A 16,211-nucleotide genomic window follows, 5' to 3' on the forward strand; every position below is an offset into this window, starting at 1 on the left:
AAACATTGTGGTTCTCTGTGGTGATGTTTCTATTTTGGGGTGAGTTGACATGGATTCAATGACTAACAATTGAGGAAGAGCCAAAGAAGCTTCACTGGTGAAATGAAAATGACACATTAAAGAACATAGCCACCCTGTCTTCTCCCCTGCCAATCAGAACAGCCTCTACCCTTTCAGGGACCTTGGTTCAAAATGCTTTCCTTATATTCCCAGGCTTGTCTAGTCAATGTCCTAGTTTAATTTTTGTTGCTATGATAAAATATGCTGATAAAAAGCAACTTAAGGGAGAAAGGGTTTATTTGTAACAATTCCACATTACAATCCATCATTTTTGGAATGTCAAGGCAGGAACTCAAGAAGCTAATCCTATCATATCGAAGCCAAGAGCAAATAAAAAAAAATAAGCAACACATCCATATTTGCTTGCTTGCAGCCAGTTTTCCCCTCTAGTGTGTTGTTCAGGACTCCATGCCTAGGGAATGGTAGTGGCATACATAGGCTCATGTAGGAATGCCTAGGGAATGGTAGTGCCCACAATAGACTGTGTCTTCCTACATCAGTTGTAAATCAAGACAGTTTTCCACAGGCATGCCATGGGCCATTTATATAGGTTCTGGGGCTCCAAACTGGCTCTCATATTTTCACAGTACACCAAGCCATCTCCCAGCCTCATGCATCTATCTGGATCATTTTCAGTCTGGGAATACTATGCCTTCCTCACATTCACAAAAAGTCATCCAACAGTGGACTGTCAAAGTGTTTGATGAGGCTTCCATGATCCCTGCTACCCTTGGGACCCTGCACTGGTCCTCCCAGTGATGTTTTCAGTTCTACTTCCTTCACTTCCTCCTGAGCCACGGCTATATGACATCCTGACTACACACAATGCTTCCTAGAAAGAAGTCATTTTTTTCTCAGATGCCTCATGGTGGTGGTGAGGATAAAGGGGGCAGAAGACCTACTTTGCAATACAGGATGCTACCCAAGTCAAGCATTGCAGTATGCTTTCATTTGTTTGTTTTTTTAATGGGTGACCCCAAACCCATCTAGTTGGTTCAGTTGCTACTTACTTGTTACAAACTGTGATTTGTCTCTGGTTTATATTTTATTTCTTCTGCCAGAATTCATAAACTACCAGACTCTTTGGAGCACTTTACAGTATTCCCACACTGGAAAAACAGTCTGAATTGTAAAACAATTGTACCACAGAGTCCCATGCTTGTGTTTTTATTTTACCTTTCTGCAACTGCTACCCCAAACAGCAGCGATAACTGTGTTATGCATACCTATGGATTCAGCTTGATTATATTAACAGTTTTCTTGAGGACTTGAGTAAGATTTAGGCCCTGTTTGCTCTCCTTGTGCTATCATGCAGGTGAAACATTCTGTATTTTCTTTGCTAATTGCCTTCGTACTTAGAAAGTTCAGGGTGTGATTGCCCATGTGAGAATGTGCCTCTTAATGGCCTTTCCTTGGTAGAGACACAATGTCTACAGCAAGGAAACTAATTGCAGAAAAACAGTTGCCTAATGAGTCCAGTCTCACTGCTGATCACTATGAACATGTATAAAGAATGTGTTGTGAAGATTTCTCTTATGTTTGCTATTATGATTCAGCTTACCAGCTATGAGACTAGCAGTCAGGAGGTTCTGCTTCCACAGTGATGATGGTGGCTTGTAGGGTGCATGCGTGTGTGTCCCTTTAGAGTCTTCGCGTTACAACTGGAGCAGAACGAAATGGCACGGGTTTCTGTGATTACTGGAAAGCAGAGCCTCCGAGGGTCTTTATCCACATTACTTGATAGATCGTATGACAGTTCTGACAGCTTTGGTTTGTTTTATTTGAAATCTGGTCTCACTGTGCACTCCCAAGATGGCCTCTTGGATGCTCCTGCCTCAGCATTCCATATACAATTCTTCAGTTGTCTTCAATTTTCATACACAATTCTCCAATTGTCCTCAGTCATGTGTAATAGCTACTGTATATGGAAACTCATGAAACTTGGGGTTATAAACTAAAGATAACTCAAAATTATGTCCATAAATTGCTATGAGTAATTGTACTATGACACATTACTGCTCTTAGGGAATTTGTGAATGACTCAATAGAGATTTGTTGAGTGCTTACTATATACGGTGTTGGGACAGACACTAAGAACACACAGCTGTGTGCTTAGTAAAATGGCCTTTACTTTTAGCACTCCACAGAATCATGTAGATCTCTGTTGAGTTTGAGACCAGCATGGTGTACTAAGAGAGTTCCAGGCCAGTCAGTACTACACAGTAAGAAGACATCCCCCTAAAAGAGAATACATACCTGCTAAAATATTTGCCTGCAAAAAACTGAGAGTCCCATGGGAGCAATCATAAATAGGCCAATACACCAATAACTCATCGGATGTGCTAACCTGAATGCAAGATAATGACATTAATGCTCCCAATATGAAGGTGGATGGAAGGTGATGCAAGATGGACTACATGGACACCAAGGTCCTTTGAGGTCCTTCAGAGAAGCAGTACCTCCATCTGGCTATTCTACCAGGTCCCAATGAGTCTCAAAGCTGGGTTAATGCTGCATTCAGCCTGAAGGAAGAGTGAAGTATTCCTCTGGGCCTGTGCCCTTAGGGGGTCATCTAGAAACTGCTGATCTTTCATTCACTTTGTTCCTATGGGCCAGAACTGAGGCATAAGTTCACTCCTGGTCACGAGGAAAGCTGGAAAATGTCTCTAGCACTCCAGGAATCTGTAATAGACATACAGGGACAGGTGCCCAGAGGAGTCAGCAATATTCTTAGTCATGTCTGAGGATGAAATTTAAAAGATACTCAATGAAGATCAGAACACACCTCCATTGTTTTTTCTCCTATTTAAAAAACATTTCCCAAATTTGAGGTCTTTAAAAGTGTCTCCCCGACATCCCTCTAGGTAGCCTCAACCACACCGGACTGGTGCTCCTGCCTATACTCTTGTGTCCCACAATGTGCAGTCAACTAAGCAGCTGGTGGACCCTTTGCTTGAGGGGGTGGTGGTGGTGGTGTTGAATCACCTTTCTCCTCACAGTGACTTCTAATGGTGACCAGAATAACCCTGTTTGCTTCTTCTCCTCCTCCTTTCTCCCACAACCTTTCCTTGGTTTTGTTCCTTGAATACTCTCAGTGGGGTCTTCCTAGTTTCCCCTCTGAAAATTTGTTCTGCTCAGTGTCCTCTTACTTCCTGATATACTAGTATTAACCCAAATGTGACTCAGTCAAGCCCAGCATGACTACCCAGCTAAGGTAGCCACACCCTACCAGCTACCTGTGTCATAAGCCAGTAGTGTGTCCTTCAAAACACACCTCTGATAAGGCACACAAGCTCCTGGAAATGGCCCCTCTATCCTGACTCATAGCAAGTGCACCAGCGTACCTATGAACATCTGTCATCTGAAAAGCCTGAGCTCTGTGAAATAGGAGAATGCCCTGTCTAACAGTTATTATCAGGGACTTGTACATGGGAGGTGTTTGATACGTATTTACTGAATAGCTAGAGTTATGCACAACCCATGCATCAGAAAAGGAGTGCTGTTGTAGAAGAGGTTCTTTTATTCTTAAAGCATGGTCTCTTCACATAGCCCAGACCAGTCTCAAATGCTGAATCCCCCTGCCTCAGTTCCCCAAATGCTAAAATTAGAGGTCTACACTATTATGCCAGGCTAATAAGTTTTTACGTAAGCATTTTGTGATTAATTAGTACAATTTTTCAAATAGCAAAAAAAAACTATGAAAATACTAATCCGTACAAATAAAAATTGCATCACTAAGCAAAAATCATTGTTAGCATCTTGTTAACATTCATGTAAGACATTTTGTCTACATGCACACACATTTTAAGTTGATATAACTTATATATGTTTCAAATGGTTAACTGGGCCAAGTGTTCTTGCCAAGGAATAATGCTTATTTTAAAGTATAGGATGAACATTAAAGTGAATTAAGCTGTGTGCTTTCCTCACATATTGTAGGTGGTAATTATAAAAAGCACAGAATGAGGTCTGCATAGACGTATCTGTCAGCAGCTGTGACTATGCCCCATGCCAGGGACCCCCACAAAACAAGAGGAAGATAATCTCTAGAAAAGATTAGGAAGCCTGGGATGCGAAAATTGAAAGGCTCCCATTTTCATCTCTTCTAAAACAGGATGGTGGCTATTACTGGAAGGAAGCTGTCAAGAAAAGCCTATGCATTCTTCCCATTCCCATGGGGGCATCACCGGGTTATGACAGTACTGTAAAGTCAGAGGTGTGTCTGTTCTTCTGGGAGGTGAGGTGCCATGTACTTGTATGGCCTAGAGATTGATATAACTAGGGCAGTGGGGGAGGGGAGAAATAATAGATACATGGACACAGAAAAGCTGGGATGGGGTGGTCTGAGCTCTCCGATAGAGAAGCTAAAGCAGCCTCCTATAAGCCCGGTGTGTTTGTTATAGACAATTGAACAGAGGCAGGGTTTGTGCCTACAGATGAACAAAGAGGTGGGGTTATTACACATAAACAAGTAGGGAGTGATTATATTCAGCTGAACAAAGAGGAAGGTTTAGCTAGTATCAGCAAGAGCAGTTGCTATTGGCGAGCTCTCTTTAGGTCTTAAACACCCAGGGGAGAATGTTTTCTGCTTACACTGTCAACACTCACTCTCAGGCCTGAGGAGAGATTTGCCATTCCTCTGAACCTCACCTGGTGAAGGCTTTGCATTCCCATGGGGTTGAGGCATCTGTGTCCTTGACATGACTGTGCTCATGTCAACAATACACAGCCACTCAGGACTCCACTGGCTCACTACAGTGAGGGAAACAATTGGACTTGGAAACCTGGCAAGTAAATGTATATGAATATGCAGATGACAATTGAAAGCCCAATATGCCTGTGCATATAGCGAATTGGCATGAAGTCACTAAGAAGAAAAATGCTGTGGGTGTTTGTATCGTGTGTGTGTGTGTGTGTGTGTGTGTGTGTGTGTGTGTGTGTGTGTGTGTGTGTGTGCTCACCAGGCATGTGTGCTCATGCACATGAGTGCTTGCAGTTGTGTATAGTATACTGTTCGTGCTGGTACCTGTGCTCTGTGTGCACATGTGCATGAAGGTCAGAGGTTGACCAGAAGTCTTTCCTTGATAGCTCTCCACGTTTATTTTCTGAAACCCAGTCTCTCTCTGGAACTGTGAAACTAATCACCTTGGCTAGGATGGCTAGTCAACCAGTATTAGGGATCTACTTGTCTTTCTGTCCTCCCCACCCTAAGGTGGTGTTTCTGGCCAGTACTACCACACTGGCTTCTTACAAGGGTTCTAGAGATCCAAACTTAGGTTCTCATGTTTGCAGGGCAGGCACTTCATTGACTAGCCCATCTTCTTAGTCCTGTACCTTTTTTGTTTTTGTTTTGCTTGAAGGTATTTTTTTTTTTAATTTCCTAATTTCCAAAAGAGTTCAAGGAGTCAGGAATCTGGGCAAGAGATAGGAAGGAGAAAAGATGAGAGAAGTCCTTGATGTGTGTGGAGGAAGATTCATTTCTGGTTTCCAATTCTAGCTTTGATGGGTTCCCTGGGGGAACTTGGCCAAGTCACTTTCACTTTCTGAGTTTTCATTTCTTCCTCACTAGGACAAAACAAGAGGGCACCTCAGTGAGAGTCTATTCTGAATCCCTCTTAAAAAGTAGGGCATTCTATGCTGTTATTGTTGAAATACTTTCGTGTGTCATTTCATACAGCTTGGCTATTGAATTCAATGCTATTGTTTCTCTTATATTTTGTCTGTGTGAAGGATGTTGATAGAGGTTTTCTAAATGTTGTTTTATCTACCATTATAATTTTTAGTGCGATTTAATAATTGTGCTATGCTTTGAAAGCCTCTGAAGGTTTAATTGAGTCAAACTCTCTCAAGTAGCTTTACTGTGGGTGAACACTCTTCACATGGGTGGTAGCTTACCTGAGAGGAGGAGAGTCATAGACACAGTCAGTCCAGAACTCTACAAGATGGGACATGGGACTGGACAGGAGATAAATATACTGAGTGGCTTTCAATAGAGAAAAGACATCTTCTGTAACTGATTGGTGGTGGGTGAAAATTAGGTTTCGCTGAAGACTTGCAGAGGTTGGGACTGAGAAAGACTGTTGTTATCCTCTTGCTATTTGAAAAATTATCTGTTATTAGAACAAAATATGGGAGAAAAACAAAAGGCAAAAACAAAAACCCAAGTCAGGTGTGGTGTGGTGGTAAATGCTTGTATTCTTAATACTTGGAAGAGTCATGAATTGAACTCAAGAATTTAAAGCCAGTATTATGTTATATGGTTATATAGTGAGTCTTTGTGTCAAAACACCAGGAGCTATAGATGTAATCCAGAGATACAGTGCTTTCCGTGTGTGTGTGTGTGTGTGTGTGTGTGTGTGTGTGTGTGTGTGTGTGTGTGTTTAAGGCCCATGGCTCCATCCTAGCACTGAAACAAACAAACTAAAATGAAGTAAAAACAATGATAGCAAAATAAACATCCGGGTATAACAAAATAAAAATAATTGTGTGGCAGTCCTTGTCAAGACACACACACACACACACACACACACACACACACACACACACACACACACAGAGAGAACTTTTAGGACTGCATGAAAACTCATGGAGGTGCCCAGTATAGTGACCAGGAACTCCATCCCAAGACACAGCCATACTCAGGAAACCCAAGAACTAAATAAGCAATTCTGATCGTTCACTTCCATGCATTTCAGAGCTTTGTTGTGAAGGGGTTGGGAAAGAAGAAAATAGGCCTGAGCACTCCTCACATGTCCAGTTGGAAAGATGAACTTACTGAAACTGCTCACCTATGAGACTGCCAGAGTATTAGGGTTTCAAAGGCTTCTATGGTTGAATTACAAAATTATTCACCTAACTGCCACCCCCAATACATCACACTTATACCACTAGGCCAGTGTTTCTTGGTCTCTGGACTATTGCTTTTTGAACTGGATCATTGTTTTTGTGGGGTCACCATGTGCACTGTTGGGGTATTCAATAGTGTCACTGGGCTGGACCCACTAGATGCCAATAACACCTTACCTCTCCTCTCTTCCATGAGACAAAATGTATGGTGGCATTGCTAAGGGTTTCCCAGGGCCCAAACACCTGCACTTGAAAATCATTGCTTAGCATCAAACAAGGAACTAAGTGAGAGGTAGGAGAAGGGGGAAATGAAGCTTTCTTGGGAATTCCAATGTTTATTCTCTCACTTATTCTTTTTATACACATTATTCAATGATTCTTGGATGAACTTTTAGGAAAATTGTTTTATAGCAGTATGTTCTTGTTATTCTTAATATGAAAATTTTCAGGAAATAAATCATGACTATTTCCCCTCCTCCAGGTCCCCCTAGATTCCCTCTCTCTGCCCACCCCTTTTCATATTCTTTCTCTCTCCTACAAAAAACTAAAACAAAACAAAAAAGCACTGAAAATTGACACTGATTTCCTTCAGAAGGCCAGTGACTATCTCATTATTTCATTGATGTCCAGGTCAACTTCTCTCAGAATTATGTCTACTAGAACTTAATTTTCTTCTTCTAAACTCCAGAAACTACTTTGATGCACTGTTGAAAACACAGTTACTGTTATTCTCATACTGAAGAGCCCACGAGTCACTAGGGTAACTATTTTTAATAATATTTATTTATTTAATGTATATGAGTGATCCTGTCTTCGTGCACACCAGAAGAGGGAATCAGATCCCATTATAGATAGTTGTGAGCCACCACGTGGTTGCTGGGAATTAAACTTAGGACCTCTGGAAGAAAAGCCAGTTCTTGTAACCACTGAGCCATTTCTCCAGCTAGGGCAACTAATATTAATTAGAATGAATAGTTACTTAAGTCTTTTGTGTGATGCTGCTACCTAAAACCCTGCAATGCACACAACACTGACCTCACCAAGTCTTACCTCTTAAGAGGAACTACATGTTAATACAACTTAATCTGAAGCTGATGGCACACTCCCTTAGGGTTTGCAGTCTTACCTTGACTGGTGGTTTGCTCTCAAATACTAGAGAAATATTATGAATTGTGAGTGTTGTTCTGTTTTTATTGGCATTATGGGATTGCACTAGGTCCCCTCTTCTGTAATCTATTTCAACATTACTGAATGCCAATTGTGGGCTAGAACTTGAGCCAATTTTAAGTGGACTTTAATTTTAGTATTAAAATCAGATTTCTAGCTTTTAAAATGCTGTGATTCTTCTACTTTTGGTGAAACTGTTAGCTTTCCTCTTTGTCTGGTCAGAAATCAAGAGACACAGAGGAACACTGCAAAGGCAGCTGAGTTTTTGTAAGCTAAATATTTAGCTTCTATGAGTCAAGCACGTGAGGTGATTCTACTTTCTTCCTCATCTTTTCATCTGAATGGATATTTGGTCTAGGAGGAAGCACAATTATTGAAAGGTCCACTTTCAGTTCTGATCTGGACAGAATGCCTTCTTTCTGACACATTATATTTTATTCATTATACTTTACATTTTCTGTATGGACTATTGATTGGTCGATTGGTGGTCTGCTAAGCATCAGTTGGTAGCCATACATCAACATTACCAAACTTGAAAACATGCTGATTTTAGTTTTAATTCTCACTTGCTTTTAGAGCTCAGATCTTTTATGCTAGTTAGTGGTTGGGCCTCCAATCTGGTGTTGACTTACTTGGATGTGTAGGAGTTATGCAATCTGGCTAATACAACCCAGGTATTCACAGTACCTCATGCATCAGGGACTATGCTGGACGCTTTCCAACTGGGCACATCTGGAACCTATGGCAAGCTGACAAACATGGCCAAGTTTCCACATACTCACTGACCATTCTCCCTGCCCCACTCTCCATCCCCTCTCCTCATCCCCAGTCCCTGAGAGTCTGTGTTTCGTACAGTGGAATCTTGCTGCCTCACCCTCATCCTGCATGTGCAAATTTGGACCGTGTAAAGCTTTCTTAGCTCCTTGGGTCACAGAAAAGAACACATTTGTCACCTTCAACAATGCCATTTACAAAACATTCTTTCTCTCTCTGGTGTCTCCAATTTTTATTTCTTGGTTGTATGCTCTTTATGAAGGCAGAAGAAATAAACTAGAAACCAACTAGAGAACCTTGGAGAAGGAAAGGGGACTCATTAGAGATGGGTATAAGGGTAGTGTTACCACTTTTAGTCTTAAAATAAGGTTGATCTTTCAGAACAGAAGTTACTTGTTTGACAGAGGGATGCCCACGAGTCATACCAAGACTTGCTCCCTAGATCTGGAGGCCAGCACACCTGCTATTCCATCACTCATATGGCTAGGCCAGCACACCTGCTATCCTGTCACTCATATGGCTTCCTATGTGCAAACACTTGTGAGTTGAAGTGTTTCTCCTCAATATTCACATTGAGATCCTGACCCATGTATCCCAAAATGTGCTTACTTATTTGGAAACAGGATCAATGTGTGTATAACTACTTAGATGAGGGGCGATTGAAGAGGGGTGACCCTACCATTCATCCACTATGACTACTGTATGTACAGAAAGAGGAAATGGGGTGACCACCATGTATTCATTGTCTTTTGTGTGTTGGTATTTGTGACCAAACCCTAATACAAACAACTTACAGGAGGAGAGCTTTATCTTTGCTCAGCTTTCAGTGATTTAATTCCAGAATCCTTAGCTCAGCCTTCAGAAGTTTAATCCCAGAATCCTTAGTTCAGCCTTCAGAGGTTTAATGCCAGAATCCTTAGCTCCATTGAATCTGGGCTGTGGATAGGCAGAGCACCATTGCAACAAGATGTGGGTGTGGTGAAGAAGCTGCTTCTTTATGACAGGAGAGCAGGAAGGGACCATGATGACCACAACACTCCTGAGGGTTTGCCCTCAGTGACCTAGTTCAGTTTGGTTACACTTCCAAAAGGTTCCCAAACCTCCCAAAATAATGCTACCAGCCGAAGACCAAGCATTCAACCTATGAACCTGGGGGGGGGGCATTAGTCACCCAAACCGTACACAAAGAGAATGTCACTTAAAGATTGAAATTATGCTGCCCCAAGCCAAGGAACAACCAAAAGCCAGGAGAAGGTGGAAGGCACTCTTCTCTTGCTTTGACCTTGGATTTCTAGCATCCAGAACTGAGGTAGATTTCTTCAGTTTTCAATGTGCTGTAAAGAGATCTGGAAATGCAAACCCCAGGGCTCAGCTTGAGAGTACAATTTTATAGGAAACAAAAGCTTTCTGTGTGTGAGATGAAGCAGCCTTTAGGCACTACAAGAGAAGAAGGAGAGGGGAAGAAGAAGACCTGAAGAAATGATGCTCCTGCTGTACCACCACCCTGGATTCTCTTGCACCTGAGGGAGCACAGCAGTCAGTGGGGACCACATTTAACCCGCAGGCTTCTGTCTACAAGTTTGACAGAAGCTACCTTCGGATCCCATGAAATTTTCTTTTGAGGAAAATGAAGTCCTTTGTCATCGATTTGAAGTCAGTGATTTCTGCTCTTCTAAGTACAGAATTGCTTTTAATTATAAATTCGTGACATTTAAAATTATTTAAATACAAATATTTTTATACTGAGGGGTGTGGAGTGTAGGGTGTAGGATGTGGGGATGGAAGCAATGAATTTTTTTTCCTGTGTTAAAGCCCTGCTGGAAAAATAATTTCCCTTAATCATCCTTCTGAAAATCAACCCTCTCAGGGATGATTGTTATTTAAAATTATGAGGAATTGACATTTGGAGATCTTTGAATAATTTAGCTGGCCTTGTTTCAAGTGATTGCACCATGGCTTCAAAGAGGTCAAGGCCCCACCCACTGGGAAGCTGGATACTTAGGCCTGTCTGTCTGCCTCTCTGCACTTCCTCATTCTCCCCACCCTGCATCGAGGGACTTCCTTTGGCCCATCGCGTCCCTCACAGCACTGTGCAGCATCTTGCAGGGTGGCATCACCAGATACACACCTGCACTAAATACAGATAGATGCTTCAAGGACAGTGCTACACATCCTCAAGCACAATGGTCCCCGAGAACAAAGGCAACAAACAGCCATAGCCTCTTCCACCTGCCCAGTTCAGGAACTGCTGGCATGTTGGCCAGTGAGCACAGAACTCACAGGAAATTGATGAAGGTCTGTCAACTATTGGGAAGCAACTAGAGGCCAAAACTGTGTCCCCACTCTTTCTTCTTCTTCTTCTTCTTCTTCTTCTTCTTCTTCTTCTTCTTCTTCTTCTTCTTCTTCTTCTTCTTCTTCCTCTTCCTCTTCCTCTTCCTCTTCTTCTCCTCATCCTTCTTCCTTTCTTTCCTCTTTCCCTTCTTGATCCCTCCTTCCCTTCCCCCAAACAAACCTCTTTCTTGTCCACTCCCAAGCCTTCAATACTCTATAATACGAACAAGTGCATCACATCTGTGAGGATATCCAGACATTACTAAACGGATAGGTATGGTCCTTTGTCATTAAGAAGTGCCTTTCTTGTCCCCTCCCACTATATTATTTCCTGGGGGAAGGGACAGGCAAAGAGCCCAGACAGGGTTACCCTGAAGGCCATTCTGATCTTGAAATTTAATCCTTTGTGATAAAGGGAGCTAATGGGGAAGGTGGGCTGCCTGTTTGCCACACAGACACTGATTTGTGGGATGTGAAGATCCCTTCTCCTAGGAATAGTAACTCCACCAGGTGCTGCAGGCCACACATCTCCTCCCTTGCCTCTTTTTCTCTTCTGTACAAAAATTATTCTCTTCCCTAAACTAGATATTTCTACCTACTATGCTTGAGCAGCAAACTACCAGGTGCAGACCTAGCCTGTGGTCCTGGGGGTTCTTGCACAACCCTGAAGGCAGGCTTGTACTGTTTCCATTTTATGTGAGGGGGTTCAGAAAGGCTGCCTCACATCTCTGACAAGGGAGGAAGCTTGGTTTCTTCTGCCCCAAGGCCTTGGTCCACTGTACCTCTCTGCCTTCTGGTGTGTGTGTGTGTGTGCACATTTATATGTACAGGTGGAGGCCAGAAGTTCATATTAGGGGTCTTTCTCAATTGCTCTCCATCTTATTTTTTAAACTCACGTTTATCTGTTTGTGGCAGGGAGGTGTATGCCATTGCCGGAGTGTGGAAGTCAAAGGACAACATGCCCAGTGGTTGCTCTCTGTCCACTGTATAGGTCTCAGGAATCTCAAATTCAGGTCATCAGGCTGGGTGGCAAGCACTTCTTCTTGCTGAGCCACTTGTCTGGCCTATCTACCTCTTTTTTTGAGACAAGGTGTCTTACTGACCCTGCCATCAAGCTCCAGGGATCCTCTGTCTCTGGGCCCTACCCCTAGGACTGGAAATATAGACTTGTTCTGCTGTGTCCAGTTTTCAAACTGGTGCTAGGGTTGGGACTCAGTTCTTCATGCCTGCACACTAGGCACTTTGGCATCTCCTTGGCTCCCAAGTGTGATTGAATGTTTCCTGGTAAGCTAGCATTTACTTAAAAAGTGATAATGTTGTGATTCTCCTTTCCTCACCCTGACACCTTGCATCACACACTATTTTATGATTTGCAACTCCATACAAATGTCCTGTGGGCATCTGACATCCCAAGTGAACAAAGCTGAGTGTTAAATCACCTCTCTGCTCAGTTTTGTTAATCCATATCTGGAAACCCAGCTGTGTAAACTGCAAACCTGCAAACCTTTGACTTCCTTCCTGTACTCTTTCCATTGATGACAAAGTCCTGTAGCTTCTCCCCTACTGCTCTCCACCTATTGTCTGTCTGCCTACCTATCTGAGCCACCCGTGGACTCTCGTTTTTCATTTTATAAGATTGTGAGAGTTCTAAATATTGTTTAAACCATTATGTTACAACAATAACAACAACAGCAATAATCATAATGAAGAAGAGGAAGGAGAAGCCAACACTCTCTGACTCTGAATTCAGAGGACTAGGAAGAGTCAGAGTCCTTTAGTATGGTCTAGAAGCCCCTGCACATGTTGCTGCCTTCCTTAGTCAACTGTCTGTGCTGCTCTTGTTTGCCCAAATGTTGGAATTTAATCTTAGAGCAACATATTGATAGGTGAAGCCTTTAAGAAGTGATCAGGCCCCCAGGGCTCACCCTTATCACCGATTAGTGATGTCATATTAGGAGTGGGCTCACAAAAAATGGTTAGTTCCTGTCACCCCACCCCTATGCTTTCTTGTCCTCTGCCTTCTATCATGGAACTAGGCAGCAAGAAGGACCTGCCAGACGTGGCCGGTCAACCCTGAACTTCCCAACCTCCTGAAGTAAAATAAACAGGTGTTCTTCACCAGTTTCCCAGTGTGTCACAAAATGGGCTAAGACACCTGCATTGCCCTGATTCCCTAACTGGCTCCCAACTTAGCAGCCTCTGCTCTAGCAATCGACTTCTCAACCTTCCAAGGTTTTCTCCCCCATGTGGACACTTATTCCTACACCAAGGCCAAGATCAAGTGCCAGTTCCACTGTAAAACTCTCCTTGTTTTTTTCTGGAAATCTTTATGCTTTCACAGCTGTGAACAGACACCTGGACCACAACACCACATGCCACTGTGCTTGGAGTGTCCCCACTAGATCAGAACTCCTTATGGGCAAAGATTGTGCATCGTCTGTACTTGGAACTCAGACATCTCACGCGGCTTCTGGCATCCACAGTGCTCGAATAAATACTGCTGGGCTGAGTTTAGTTGAAGTATATATGAGTGTTTCACAGTGCCCACCTTCCGGTCTCCTGCTTCATACCTCAGCGTGCTCTCACAGGTAAGCTGAGGCCTGAGCAAACTGAAACAACTTTGCTGGTCTTTTTTGTCTCTGACCTTGTCTTTCACTTTTCCTGCCAGCTGGGGGTCCTCTCTTCCTGCTACATTTCGAGAGTCTGCTTACAGCTCTCCTGCCCACATCCCTGAATAAGGAAGGCTCTGGACCTGTCACCTTGGTCCTGACTGCAGCTTCCAGCTCTGCTATATGCCAACTGTGTATACCTGTCTACAAGAATTCCCTCATGCCAAACACAGAAATAAAAGCATTTGTCCCCTGGTGTTGCCATGAGATTCGGTAAGAATCGTCCAGTAAAGTGTCAGCACTGCCCTCACTGGGCATGTAGTAGTGGCACAGTTAGCACTTAACACACAGTTCTATTTATACTGACATGAGGCTTCTTCTTAAGCCATTGACTTTAAAATTTGCTATGTCTTTAGCTAGTTTCTAGATTTTTACAAATATTTTATTTGTGTGTGTGTGTGTGTGTGTGTGTGTGTGTGTGTGTGTGTGTGTGTGTGTACCAATGGAGGCCAGAAGATGGCTTTAAGTTCCCTGGAGCTTGAGTTACAGGCAGTTGTGAGCTGTCCAATGTGGGTAGTGAAACACAAACTTGTGTCCTCTGGCAGAACAGAAAACATTCTTAACTACTAAGCCATCTCTCCAGGACCCCAAGCTTACAAGGAGAGTCTCACGCATCCCAGACTGGCCTTGAACTCAATACATAGCTGGAAATGACTTGAACGCCTGATGTCTCTCCTCCACCTCCCTAGTGCTGGGGTTGCTGTTGTGGGCTCCCCAGAAGGCGAACCTTGAGACGGAGACTGGACTATACAAAGACTACTTTCCACATCGCCATCTGTGCAGAGGGAGGAGGAGGGAGGGAAGAGCAGAGACACTCTGGAGCTTAGGTGACATTTCAGAGATGCCTCTTGTTAGAAAAAGGGGGCAGCCCCAATTAGTCATTGGATACAGGGTGCTATAAGGAGTGTGGCCAACGAATAGTAAGTTCTCTGAGACTCAAACAGTTCCTAAGAGGGAAGAGTGCCAACAGTATTCTCCACATCTGGAGGCGATGACGTTTCACTCCTGAGAGGATCTGGATGGCACACTGACCATCCATTACTGTTCTGAAGGGGTCCTGTAAACAGAGAAGCAAGCCCAGGGCTTTCTCCTGATGTCCCATTGCAATTCTCCCACCCCAAAGACTCCTTTTGAGTCAGAGTCTTGCTGTGTAGCCTCAGATGGCTCAAAACTTATTAGATAGATCAGGTTGGCCTCCAACTTGCAGGAATTCCTCTGCTTCTGTCTCCTAGTGCTGCGATCATGGGACCATACTCTCTTGCTATCATTTCACAGAATGTTTCTGGTCACCAAAGTGTGTGGGTCTCTCAAGCAATGACCAGTTGTATAACCTGTGGAGTGGCCTCGGCTTAACCTCGCTCTGATGGTAACTGGAATGAGTGTACACCATACAGGTTGAGACTTGTTTCTGCAAGATGTCTTCTCCACTTCAGATGCCAGCCTCAAGCCCCAGGTTTCCACCATGCTGTTGATGGTGCCATAAACCAGAGGCCCCAGAAGTCTCTTCCTCGGGTGCCTTTACTTGTTGGAATGGCTCTCAGAATGAAGAGAAGCACTCACATGCTGCAAGTTTGCCAGGGGAACCCCTAATTTTTCTAGCTTATTCTACAACATGTCTTGTGGGCTACAAACTGGCAGGTGTTTGAAGAGGCAGTGAGGGCCAGGTGCAGAAGAGGCATAGAGCTTGTGTGCCTTGCTAGGTCCTGCACCCCTCTAACATATGTTCACTTAGCATCCTGGGGGCTCCCAGGCGCTCTTTAGGGCGTTTTGGAAAATGCATTACATGGGCACAATTGACTAAGTCCTTGGCTGTTAGTAATTAGTTCAAGCTTCTGCCTCAGTCCTCCCATTCTTTTGGAAGTCAAGGGTGGAGATGAAAGCAGGCCTGTCCACAACACCCTAGCCATCAGTCATGTCTCGGATAGGTCCGTTGGAGCCAGGGTGCCCTTTGGTTGGAGGGCACTTTCTACTAGAGTCCAGAAATGTTGCTCAGCACTATCCTCTTCAGACAAGCTGTGCCTGCTTGTAAGAGTCTATTAGAGCAGATTGGTGGGCTACTGACATTCCCTCAGAGAAGAAGAGAATAGGGGGACATCTTAGGGTTTCTATCACTATGATGAAACCCCATGACCAAAGAAACTTGAGGAGGAAAGAGTTTATTGGCTTACACTTCCATATCACTGTTCATCATTGAAGGAAGTCAGGATAGGAACTCAAACACAAAGGGAACCTGGAGGCAGGAGCTGAGAGGCCATGAAGGGTACTGCTTACTGGGTTGCTACTCATGGCTTGCTCAGCTTGCTTTTGTATGCCCAGGACTATCATCCCAGGGATGGCACCACTCACAATAGGCTGGGGCCTCCC

This window comes from Cricetulus griseus, chromosome 2, assembly GCF_003668045.3.
Source record: "Cricetulus griseus strain 17A/GY chromosome 2, alternate assembly CriGri-PICRH-1.0, whole genome shotgun sequence".
Taxonomy (NCBI): Eukaryota; Metazoa; Chordata; class Mammalia; order Rodentia; family Cricetidae; genus Cricetulus; species Cricetulus griseus.